The 12,858-nt window shown below is 42.3% G+C and overlaps 1 protein-coding gene across 1 annotated transcript in view; it reads left to right on the forward strand.

Moving 5' to 3' along the window:
- The first annotated feature begins 2,619 nt into the window (after positions 1–2,619).
- LOC120310461 (transcription factor SOX-5-like) overlaps positions 2,620–12,858 on the forward strand; it is a 594,954-nt gene continuing 584,715 nt past the window's right edge. Inside the window, exon 1 of the transcript XR_005557365.1 lies at positions 2,620–2,742. The gene's annotated coding sequence lies outside the window, so the exon portion shown is untranslated. The remainder of the gene's footprint in view (positions 2,743–12,858) is intronic.

A 12,858-nucleotide genomic window follows, 5' to 3' on the forward strand; every position in this document is an offset into this window, starting at 1 on the left:
AATGTTAAGTGGAACTGTACTTTTAATCAGGTAATAAAATTAAAGGAGGCGCTTAAAACAAAGGGATTTACAGAACAACAAAGAAACAAGCCCCTAAGAAAAACAACAACAACCATGTGTAATTTTTCTCCCTACATTGTTTCAGGGTCTTCAGAAAAAGGTGCATGAATCTTAAGTTACATTTAAAGAGCCAGTTTGGTTTAGTGCAGGGGTAGGCAACCTTGGCTCTTTTATGACTGGTGGACTTCAACTCCCAGAATTCCTGAGCCAGCGTGGCTCAGCATGGAAACCTCTCCCTTTCCGACCTCAGCATGGCTGGCTCAGGAATTCTGGGAGTTGAAGTCCACGAGTCAAAAGAGCCAAGGTTGCCTACCCCTGGTTTATTGGTTAAAGGGCCAGGCTAGAAAGCAGGAGATGGTGAGTTCAAATCCTGCCTAAGCCACGAAAGCCAGTTGGGTAACTGTGGGCCAGTCACTCTCTCTCTCTCTCACCCAGCCCATCTCACAGGGTTATTGTGAGGAGGAAAGAGTGTTGGATATGTTTGGCACCTTGAGTTATTTATAAAAGTAATAAAGGCAGGATACAAATCAATGAAATAAGATAAATAAATTTACTTTGACTAAGCAGAGTATTGCAGCAGCCTGGGCTGTGTTCTTCTTGCCTTTACATGGAAGAAGTCATATTGAACTACTGAAGGCAGATATACTTCAATGGGAAAAGTTCAGTGTGTGAAACTGCATTAGATTTGTAACATGGTGCTCTTGCCTCTTCATCATTTGAAAGAACAGTAGCTGGGTATTACTATTAATAATAGAGCAAAACAAGTTTCTTCCCTCCCCCCCATCTTCCAATTTAATTTCAAACCAACAGCCGGATTTGATTTCTATTAACAAACATCGAGCATTTTAATCCAAAGCCTCCGAAACCCCCAAAAGACGAAAGGAAAAAAATCAAGAGAAATTCTTTGTCCACTTCCTCAGAAGTAAATCCTGCCAGAATTGCCCCGGACCCACCCCCAGCATTTCCAGGTCCCATCCTTGATACAGTAGGATCCCGTAGTAAGGTTGCGCTTCCCCTGGATTGCTGATTTGCAACTTAACCCACTAATAATAATAATAATAACAACAGTGTAACAACAACAATAACAACAACAACAGTGCCTGGAGACAGCAGAATAGATGAGAAAGAACTGGAGAAGATAACAAAATACGAAGACCTACAAATAGAAATAGAAAGACTGTGGCAAAGGCAAGCAAGGGTAGTACCAATAGTCATAGGCTCCTTGGGTGGAATCCCAAAACAACTGGAGCACCACTTGAACACCATTGGCATTGACAAATTCGCTATTAGTCAATTGCAAAAGGCGGCCTTATTAGGAACTGCTTCCATCCTGCGACAATACCTGTAATACCATCAAACATCCACATCTGCCTATCCCAGGTCCTAGGTAAGGACTCGATAGGTAAACAAAATCCAGTCTGAACATCTGGCTGACTGTGCGATGATCCATAATAATAATAATAAAGTTGGAAGGGATCTTGGAGGTCATCTAGTCCAACCCCCTGCTCAGACAGGAAAGCCTATACCATTTCAGACAAATGGCTGTCCAGTCTCTTCTTAAAAACCTCCAGTGTTGGAGCATTCACCACTTAATTGACCCGTTTCCCCCCATCCCCTTTGATTGCCCCTCTTGTAAAAACAGCTCAGAAATTGGCTGCGGGGACGAGCCACACTCGCGATCGTTTCTTCCGTGGCCTCCAGCCAGGCAGCCAGCGCTGGACCAGACAGAAACAGGGGGGAAGGCGGGAAAGCGACCGAAAGGGATCCGGTGATCTAGCGGCTGGTCCTTGGCGGCTCAGCGTGGCCTTCGACCCGGCCCTTTCTAGCTGCGCGCTGCCTCTTGTTTACAATCCCGATCGCCGCACGTTGGAAAGAAGCCGGGCGGGGGAAGAAGAAGAAGCGGGCGGGCGGGGGAAGGAGCCAGCCCCGGCGCCGCCTCCGGACTCAGCTACTACGGACCAGGGGATCGCTCGGTGTGTGTGTGGAGGGGGGGGGGGTGGGGTGGAGAAGCGGGAGTGAGCAACTATCCTTAAGGGGGAACAAATAGCGCGCGGGGGGGGGGTTGAGCTGCCGGGGTGGCCGAGGAAGGCGATTCAATCTCTCCCCCCCGTATTTTTAGGGGGCTTGTCCAACTCCCGCGCTCCCCTGGTCTAGAGGTCGTCTCTATTCACGTGCGCACATATACATATATACCCATATGCACGCAAGAGGAAGACGCAGGCACGGGGTAACCCTAGTTGCTGCCGCCGCCCGCCGATCTTTTCCTCCGGCGCTCCCGCTTGCAATCGTCACCCGCCGCTTTTCCGGCTCGGAGCGAGGTCCTGTCCCTCCGGGGGCGCTTTTGGCCTGCCGCCTGGCGAGCTTGTTTGTCTCTCCAGCCGCTGCTTCGCCACCGGCTAGGAGATTTCGCCACGGCCTTGAAAGAGAGAGAGAGAGAGAAGGGAAGCCAATCGGTCGAGCTACGGACAGTGAGCGAGCGAGCGAGCGAGCGAACAAGGCAGCGCCGGCGAGCCAGCCAGCCAGCCGGCGAGAGCGCGCGTGGGAAACCAACCAACTAACCAAGCGACCCGGAGCTACCGGCGTCTTTCCGCGCCCTCCTTTCCCAGCCTGTCGACCGACCGACCGAGCGAGGAAAGCGGATCGTCCCGCGTCCCTGGGCCGGAGGAGAACCAAACCAGCCGGGTAGGTGACGTTGCAAAAGCGGAGCGTGCGGGCGCGAACAACTTTCGCAGATCGCGAAAGGCGGCGTGTGGTGGCGGGGGGGGGGAGGAGGAGGAGGAGGAAGAGCAGGTCGCGGTGAGCTTTTTCCCAGACCGGACTGCGCTTCCTCCGCTGGAAAAGGCGGCCGGGGGGGGGGGAGATGCTGAGATCCCGGGTGGTCGAGGCCAGGTGAAGCGCAAACAGCCCCGGACACGCGCGGGGGGGGGGGCGCGCCTTGCCCAGAAAGGCGAGCCCGCCGCGCCAATGGGATCCTAGGCGGGGCGCTTCCAAAACTTCGCCCGTCTGCTCGTCCCCGCCTCCCCGCTTCGGTACAGACCCAGGTTTTGCTGCACGTGTTTAGGGCGAGAAAGCGAAGGCAGAGAAGCGGTGCCTTAGCTCCCACCCCCTCACCCCCCCGTATCCCAGACAATGCTGACGTTCCTTGATGGCAACCGGTGTCCGGCTTCTCCGGATTGTTGGCTTGTTTTCCAAGAAAGCGCTTTTTTCCTTACTAGCCAATCCCGGAGTTTTCTTTACGTCGTGGAGAAGTGGGGTTGTTGGGGGGGGGCAATGTGGGGGCTCGAAAAGCGAGAGATCGGGGCGGAGGGGGGGTTCTATCGCCTCCCCGTCCTCTCGTCTTGCACCCTTCCGTTACATTACTGTAATGGTCTAGATTTTATGTGAGTCCCAGGTTGGGTGGGGGTGTCATATGGATGCGTCTCGTTGCAATCCGCCGCCCCCCCCCTCTTAGCCGATGAAAAGCCTGTTGAGAGTTTGGAGACGGGGGAAAAAAAGTATTTTACGTTATTCTAAATCTGGATACCGATCGTGTGGTTTTATTGATCCACGGATGGATTGGGGGGAACAAACAAACAAAAATGCAATGTTTGCATATTTTTCCAGCCAGGAATAATAAATAAATAAATAAATAAAAATATTATTATTGTTGTTATTATTATTATTATAATTGGAAGGGACCTTGGAGGTCATCTAGTCCAATCCCCAAATAACTTTTCGTTCCGAGTTTGCTCGTGATAAGGAGGAGGAGGATAATGATGATGGTAGTGAGGATGAGGATACGTAATAGTAATAACGCAATGCCCTCGTTCCTCCTTAAAAACGCGCTGGCTTGCCGAGGCAGGATCCTCTCAGATAGTCCTTTTGCAGCTGTTCTTTCCCTCCCTTCCATAGGAACGGGGGGGGGGGGGAGAAGCAGAAGAAGTAAACTGCCCCATAACTTAAGAAGTTTCCCCCCCCCCCCCCCAATCTCCGGAGCAGAAGAGCTATTGAACGCGAAGCGTTTAAAACTTTCCCCGCGAACTGTTGAGAGCCGGCGCGAAAAGTTGCCTTGGCGAAAAGAACTTTTTAAGAACTTTCTGCTAACTCGGGAATATGGGAGCCGAGAATAACCGCCTGGCTTGTTTGTCAGGAGAAAGAACGTCAACAGATGTTCCCTTTGGGATTTCTGCTTCAACTCTGCGCTCCTGCCAAGGGCAGAACCGACTGCAGTCTGTGGGACTGGAGTGTGGGAATTTGAAGAGGGAACTTTTAGCTCTCCGTAAATAACGCCATCCTTGCAATCTCCCAGTATTTTTTTTTTTAATGCTTTGGCTTCTATCGGCCAAAGCAAAGCCGTGATATATTACTATCAAAAAGTCGTGGAGAACTTTAAATTTAATTCACTAGGATTCTCATCTTCATGTTCATTGCTAGGGTTATGGTAGGTTTTAGCTAATTTTTGGAGTGCAACAGCTGTCAGGAAGGGCAGTTTTTAGCAAAAGTTTGTTCTGGAGGAAAAGATTGCAATTTACTCTCTCTTTTGGTTTTGGAAGGCCTTAATGAGATAAAAACTGGCTCCCCTGCCCCCCCCCCCAAAATGAAACAAAAATGAACCCCAATTCTGAAGTGTTCTAAATAAAAATTGCATACAAACATATGAAACATTCTTCCAAAAAATTTAGGGCTGGACTATCAATTAGTTACGAGCTAGGAGTGTTAAATGAAATATTTAAAAATATTGGATGTTAGGGACAAATAATGGATCAGGGTCTTGTGTAAATACCATCCTTGTGAACATCCTTAAAGGCAGATATACAGTTTTGGACACAGTTTTAGAATAAACTGACCTAGCTTTTCTTAAGACTTTATATTAAACTGTGTTTGGCTTTCAGGGGCATCTTCTGAGTGTTGATAATCTGTTGAACAAAAGTTTTATAGTTCTGCCTCTGGTTGATTGAAACCTCTTCTGAAACCTGACTAATGTCTGCAAGAAATATTTAAAATCCCGTTTCCTCTGGCCTTTTTATAATTCAGTTTCTGTGAAATCATCATCCTTAACTAGCATCTTTACTGGATTTTTTTAAAAAAAGAGGAAGAAAAAGATGTGCGAACTTCTTACATTTCAGATTTATGAAAGCTCTTGTTCTCTTCTACAATTACGCAGGATTTATTAATATCAAAAAATAAAATAAAGAGTGAATAAGGATGCAAAATATGCTTGCAACTGTTGAATTAGCATTGTAAGGGGAAGAAAATGCCAATAATATTTTGGATAGGATACTATTCAGCAAAGTTACAAGGAAAAATGGCCTGTTCTATGTTAAAAAAAAAAAGTCAACATTAATTGGCCAGTTTTGGATAATTATAATCTTATGAAAGTGGGACATCAAGCTCCCTTGTGGATTGTACATTAGCAATTCCTAATTTATATTGTGGGTCAAAAGGCAGGCTGATTCAGTGGTCTGCCACATATTGATTGAAAATGTGGCTCTTTATGGTGGAAGTGATATTTGTAAGTTTCAAGTTCACTCACTTGGGTTTTGCCATGTGGTTTTGTAACACTCCCAGTATGGTTTAAGAGAGTTGTGACTGTCCTATTTTTTATTATCTCTTTGTAGAGTTGAATGTTGGCTTGTTTTTGTGATTTTGCAAAGAATCACAGATTGTCTAAATGAGTCCTCTCAGAGGTCACAAAATCAAAATCATTTGCCTATGTTGGAAAACAATATAATATTAAAATCCGATCAAACTATCACGAGAAGCAGTAGTTGCATCAGTTTTAATTTTAATATGGTAGATATCAGTAAATATAAGCCCCCCAAATAAAAGCTCTTTTGGGGTCCACCATAATTTTTAAAAGTGGGAAGGGAGGAATTGGGAGAAAAAAGTTTAAGGAACACTGGTCTGAGTGAACTTCTTCCATCTTTGATCCAGTTCCTGACTTCTTCTTGGTCTTTAGGATCAGGGATATGTTAGTTAGATTCCCTCAACAGTCATCATTTTATTGCCGAATTAGCCATGTTCATCATAAATAAACCCTAAATCAGTGATTCTCAACCTTTTTAATACCACGACCCCCCCCAACCGGTCATAAGTCAAGGACTACTCAACCGGTCGTAAGTCAAGGACTACTCAACTGGTGCAGCACCGTTTGCAGAATGGGACTTTTGGCGGGCTCAGCAGGGCAGAGACAGCCTGGAAAATTCCTATTGGCTTTTGAAAGCCAATAAAATTAGACTCTATTCAAGAGAGTCTATTCTATTGGCTTTCAAAAGCTAATAGAATAAAAAGGAGTAGCACAGCTAAGGAAAAGGGGGAAAAACGGCGGACTGCGTTGTTTGGCGACCCCCGTGAAATGGTCGTTTGACCCCAAATGGGGTCCCGACCCACAGGTTGAGAACCACTGCCCTAAATGTTGAATTTGCACCATACATTAAGTCCTCCAACATATAGAAGTCCTAACAATAGTTGAAATGAATCAAACCTGAAATGAACCAAAATGAATATAGCGGATTGGTCTTTAATTGAACTTGGGTAAGTGGTTCACATTTCCCACCAACAGTTGTTTGAAGAGAAAAGTGAGGATTCTTCTAGATGTGGTTGTGAGGAACTGGTCTGTCGGCTCCCTTCGGTATCTGAGGCTTGGTCCCAAGGGGTCAATAATTCCGAAGACCCTGAATTGTGTCTTGTCATTTGATCTCCATGATGACCACTCGCTTCTTTGAATTCCTTATTTAATTTGAGTCGATCCATATTTGTCTGTTGTTTTAGGGCATGCATAGATCTTGCTCGTTTCTTCATTTGGAGTCTCACTATAATTAGTTGCACGATCCCATCATTTTAAGTCGGTGGGGCTATGTTTTAAAATTCTACATCTGTTTAAAGCTCAGACTGGGTTCCGTTCGTGAGATAGCCTTCTTTAATCTTCTGCCTTAATTTTATCAGACATCAAATCAGGAGAGATTATGCTGATTTGATATGTGCTGGGTCTGGGTGATGGGAACTAAACAGAAGCCAGCAGTTGGATCCTGATCAGCTCAAAGTTGACTCGGCCTTCCATTCTTCTGAGGTTGGTAAAATGAGAACCCAGATTGTTGGAGGCAATAGGCTACCTCTATAAACCGCTTAGAGAGGGCTGTAAAGCACTGGGAAGCAGTATATAAGTCTAAGTGCTATTGTTATGTTGGTTGCTAAACTGTGGCAACTGTACTGTACTATGTGCTTTGTGACGCTATGACTTGCAACCAACATTTTGCTAAAGGATTGTTTCTTTACTGTAAGCCACCACATCAAGAAATTCAGATGCTTGAAAAATTATCCTGTTTTGCCCATTTAGCAGAAATACATTTTAAAAATGGATTTGGGACTACAATAATTGCTACTGAATTGTTCACCTTTGATTTCGTGTATACTTATTTATTTAAGTGAAGCCGATTGTGAGTTTACCCAGGAAGAATCATGCCATGATTTGTTCATATTTATAGGAAACTTGTGTTTAGCATCAAACTTGATCATTCTGGATCATTCCGCTTGTTTTACTCTGAAAGCTTCACAGTTGCAGTTAGTTGGTTTATTTTTATAATGGGCATAAATATTGGATCTATACAGGTCACATCATTTTATTGTTCTAAGAATATTGTGACTGGTCAATTGTTCAAAAAAAAAATTATGCCAGGGGCAAGAATCAAAGCCTCTATAATAATAGGCAGTCTTGACTTTTGGTCTTGCGCAGTAGCGCAGCAGCCAAGGGATTTTGGGGCTCCGTGCCCTTTGGCTGAATTTCTTCCTGTTAGGGGACCCTAAATGGGCCAGAAGCCGCCCCGAAGAGGCGTCAAAGAAGGAAGGAAGTCCCGCGGACCACAGAGAGATAGCGGTCGACCCGATTGGTCCAGGAGAAGCCCTCCAGAAACCAACAGGAGAAAGGCTAGCCTAACTTCAAAGTCTAGCCCAAGCTACAAGCAACCAAAGTCAAAAAGCACTATTTTAAGCTGATTGTAAACAGCATGTTTGAATCTGGGTAAGATCATCAATTTTCTCTATCCTACTTATTAACTTTCCCGGAAAAAAAAATTCCCAAGAAGCAAAAAACATCTGAACGTGAAGGAGGGGGATTTTTGCCCCACTCTTTCACTAACGGGAACGGTGAATTAAACCTTTTATGGAGGACCAAAACATACAGAAATGAAATGAAATGAATATAAAACCTAAATTTGGATAAGTTTGGAATTGTTGAGTGGTTAAGATTCTCATTTTAAAGGCAATTTTCTATTTTGATAAATTGAAAAATAAACTGGTGCTGACATCTAGCGGTGGATAAACACTATGACAGCTATGGCTTTTATATAGGACTTAGCAAAATCTGGAAAAAACTAATTTGTGCTTCTGACCTTCAAAGCTATAACAATAGAGAACAGCTGTGACAAAAAAAAGAAAACAATTTGAGTTGCAGACAAAGAGAGAATTATAAACTTCAGGAAACCTTTTTGGATTATAACTATCTATTAAGCTATGACTCTAAAGCTATTTGCAGAGAAAAGAAAACCTTGATTCGTGACCACTATGGAAAATCAGAGACTTGCAGAAAGAACTTATCAAGAAAAAATAAATACCTTTCAAGAGGAGACATATGAGATGCTGCAACTAATTCAAACAACAATGACTTCAAACCACAAAGAAATCCAAAATAACTTTGAAAACATAAACCAATTCATCTCCAATTTAACTTTACAACAAAAAAATCCCAGGAAATAACAATAGAGAAGGAGCAGATAAAACAGATAACTGAACACAAATTCGAGGATAGAGACTCAAAGATGGAACTTAGCACAAAAGAAGTATGATTTAACCCAAATGGAAATTTTTTTTACAAGAAATATTGGTTTTGGAAAAGGCAACTTATACGTTAAGACCACAAGACAAATTTGAGGATAAGAAAAAAGACTGGTCAAAATGGATTGCAGAGACATCAGGAACATCACTAGAACTGGAGAGACAAAAAATGATAAGAGATACAGAGAGAAAATTTTAATGTTAAATTTAATTACTGCGGCTAGGTTGTTAATAGGGCAATATTGGAAGAAGGAATCTTTGCCTACTTTGCAAGAATGGTTTTTTAAAGTTTCTTATTTAGCGGAAAGGGCAAAAATTTCGGCTTTCTTGAAAGATCAATCGCAAGAGAAGTATTTTTTGGTGTGGAGAAGATGGATAAATTTTATACGATATAAGTATGATATAAGAAAATATTATCTAGCTTTTGAATAATTTATATAAGTTTAAGATATTATTTAGAAGTGTAATCGTTATTATTCTTTAATTTTTTATTTTTTTTCTTTATTTTTTTTAATTTTATTTTCTCTTTTTTTTCCTCTTTGTTTTTTTACATATAATGGAGTTAAAGTACTTTATAATTTGTTTATTGAGTGTAATTATATTTGCTTAAGGTTTATTCGGGTTTAAAACTTCTTTTCTTTTAAGATCTAGTTAAGCCTGTATTCAGCTCTGGGAAGAATGGGGGAGGGTTTTGGGGTGGGTTGGGAGGGATTGGGGAAGGGGTTTTTATTGTAAAATTTTAAAAAAATTTAATAAAAAAAAGAGATACAGAGAGAAAAAGAAAGAAAAAGATTTTCAACAAACATGAAAAAGCAAATGCCTCTCACAAAGATATTGTACTTGAGTTATTTTTTATATCTACAGTGATATCCACAAGAATATGGAAAGACTCTTTGATTCAGCAGAATATATTGATTAAAGATATTGGGCAAAAGAAGAAGGCCAAAGTGAAAATTAAGAAAATAGATGATGGGACTTATCAGAGAGAATATTTAAAAAAGAAACACCTGTTTGAATATAGTTAAAGTAATAGAAAGATTTTGGATATGAATTTTGCTTTAAGAGGGAGGAGTTCCTCAGATAACATAGTACTCTCTCTTTCTTCTCTTTTCTTCTCTTATTTCTTGATATGAGTAATATAAAAGAATTAGAATGGTTTATATATAAGGACATATTTTAGATATTTAAATGTGATTGATTTTTAAAACATTACAGTGGATTGAAAAAAAAATCTTGATTGAATAAACTTGTGGTGTGATCACAGCTCATTTTGCACAGAACACAATACATGTCTACTGGGCTTCATGATTGCCCTTAACAGACCTTCCATATGTCCATTTTAAACCTTAAAGATCCTCATACCCATTTGGCTCCTGGGGCTTTTTAGTGGTGGCCCCGCTGTTTGGAATAGCTGGGTTTATGGAATATTTTCCCCATATGTATCCAAGAAGAAGGATTAAAAAGGGAACACAGCTTCACCTGTCATTCTGTGCCTGGTTTTCAGTGGATGCTTTTTATTCGCTGTGTGAACTGCTCATGTTTTTATTGACATCAGCCTCCTTGGATTCTTTTATGGAAAAGAGCTAGCTATAAATATATTTACAAAACATCCATATGGAGAAGGAAAGGGAGAAACCAAGGCAGAAGGGACAGCCTTTTTCAAGGCCTTGTAAGTCAGGCTAGAAAGGCAGAAGGATTGTGCCTCTCCTCTTCCATCAATTGCAAAGAATGACAAATGGCAAGGTCAACCCAGTTAGATCACTTTTGAAAGGAAATGGGGAGGGGGGAAGGGTTTCTGTATGCTTATAGCCTGTTAAAAGAGAATCTAGTGAGGATTTCTTCCCATCTCAGAGGAGAAGACACCCACTTATTTAAATGCTCTACCCCAAAAATGCTTCTCAATGGCTGAAAGTCATGAACGAATCATGGCTTAATTTTATTTATGTGGGTATAATATATGTGGGTATATGCATCATTCTGTATTTATTTATTTTGTCATATTTATGTAGTGTATATCAGAGGTGGTGACCCTTTGAGAGCTGTATGCAACGAAATTTCATTTTAATTTACGCCGATTAGTGTGCGTTCAAAGTGACAATACAGTTATTATTCTATTCTATTCTATTCTATTCTATTCTATTCTATTCTATTCTATTCTATTCTATTCTATTCGTCTGTCTTCACCAGATACATTAGACCTTCAGCTCTCATAATTCCCATCACCACAGAATCAGAGTTTTAAACTTTGGATGTGGCTGAGATGGTGAGCTTGAGAGTCACAGATTGATGATATTCAGTGGCTCCTTCAGAGTCACCACCAGGACTTGGTTGTGGGACAATTTACTGTATAGGCAGGTCCATGTGGATCTGCTGGTATCATGAATATTAGGTACAGCACACCCTATTCCTGTTTATGTACGTGGTATGTGTTATTTCATTCTTGCTTACTTTTAAAAAAAAAAAATTCATCAGTTCCTTGGGGAATGCAGAAATAGTAATAGTAGTAAAGTTGGAAGGGACCTTGGAGGTCATCTAGTCCAACCCCCTGCTCGGGCAGGAAACCCTACGCTATTTCGGACAAATGGCTGTCCAGTCTCTTCTTAAAAACTTCCAGTGTTGGAGCATTTACTGCTTCTGGAGGCAAGCTGTTCCACTGATTAATTGTTCTCACTGTCAGGAAGTTTCTCCTTAGTTCTAGGTTGCTTCTCTCCTTGATTAGTTTCCACCCGTTGCTTCTTGTCCTGCCTTCAGGTGCTTTGGAAAATAGCTTAATTCCCTCTTCTTTATGGCAGCCCCTGAGATATTGGAATACTGCTATCATGTCCCCCCTTGTCCTTCTCTTCGTTAAACTAGACATACCCAATTCTCGCAACCGTTCCTTATATGTTTTAGCCTCCAGTCCCCTAATCATCTTTGTTGCTCTTCTCTGTACTCTTTCTAGAGTCTCAACATCTTTTTTACATCGTGGTGACCAAAACTGGATGCAGTATTCCAAGTGTGGCCTTACCAAGGCATTGAAGAGTGGTATTAATACTTCACGTGATCTTGATTCTATCCCTCTGTTAATGCAGCCTAGCACTGTGTTGGCCTTTTTGGCAGCTGCAGCACACTGCTGGCTCATATTTAGGTGATTGTCTACTAGGACTCCGAGGTCCCTCTCACAGTTACTACTATTGAGCATGGTGCCACCTATGCTGTACTTGTGCATTTGGTTTTTCTTGCCTAAATGTAGAACCTTGCTTTTTTCACCATTGAATTTCATTTTGTTAGTTAGTGCCCAGTGTTCAAGTCTGTCCAGATCCTTCTGTATCTGAAGCCTGTCTTCTGGAGTGTTGGCTATTCCTGCCAGCTTGGTGTCATCTGCAAATTTGATGAGTTCCCCATCTATCCCTTCATCCAAATCGTTGATGAAGATGTTGAAGAGTACTGGGCCCAGAACAGAGCCCTGGGGCACCCCACTACACACTTCCCTCCATATAGATGCAGTTCCATTGAGGACCACTCGCTGAGTACGGCCGGTCAGCCAGCTACGGATCCATCTGGTGGTGGTTCTGTCTACCCCACATTTTTCTATCTTGTCAAGTAGTAGGTTGTGATCTACTTTATCAAATGCCTTACTGAAGTCCAAGTAAATTATGTCCACAGCATTCCTCTGATCCACTAATTTTGTCACTTGGTCAAAGAATGCAATAAGATTTGTCTGGCATGATCTATTTTTGACAAACCCATGTTGGCTTTTAGTAATGACTTTGTTTGCCTCTAGGTGTTCGTTGATTCGTTGTTTGATTATCTTTTCCAGGATCTTCCCAGGTATTGAGGTCAGGCTGATAGGTCTGTAATTTCCTGGATCCATTTTTTTTCCTTTTTTGAGGATGGGAACTACATCAGCTCTTTTCCAGTCCTCTGGTAGTTCCCCTGTGTTCCAGGATCTTTGAAAAATATAGTTCAGTGGCTCCGATATCACATCTGCCAGTTCCTTGAGAACTCTGG

The sequence above is a fragment of the Crotalus tigris genome, unplaced genomic scaffold (genome assembly GCF_016545835.1).
Source record: "Crotalus tigris isolate CLP2741 ecotype Arizona unplaced genomic scaffold, ASM1654583v1 scf7180000018188.699247, whole genome shotgun sequence".
In the NCBI taxonomy this organism is placed as follows: domain Eukaryota; kingdom Metazoa; phylum Chordata; class Lepidosauria; order Squamata; family Viperidae; genus Crotalus; species Crotalus tigris.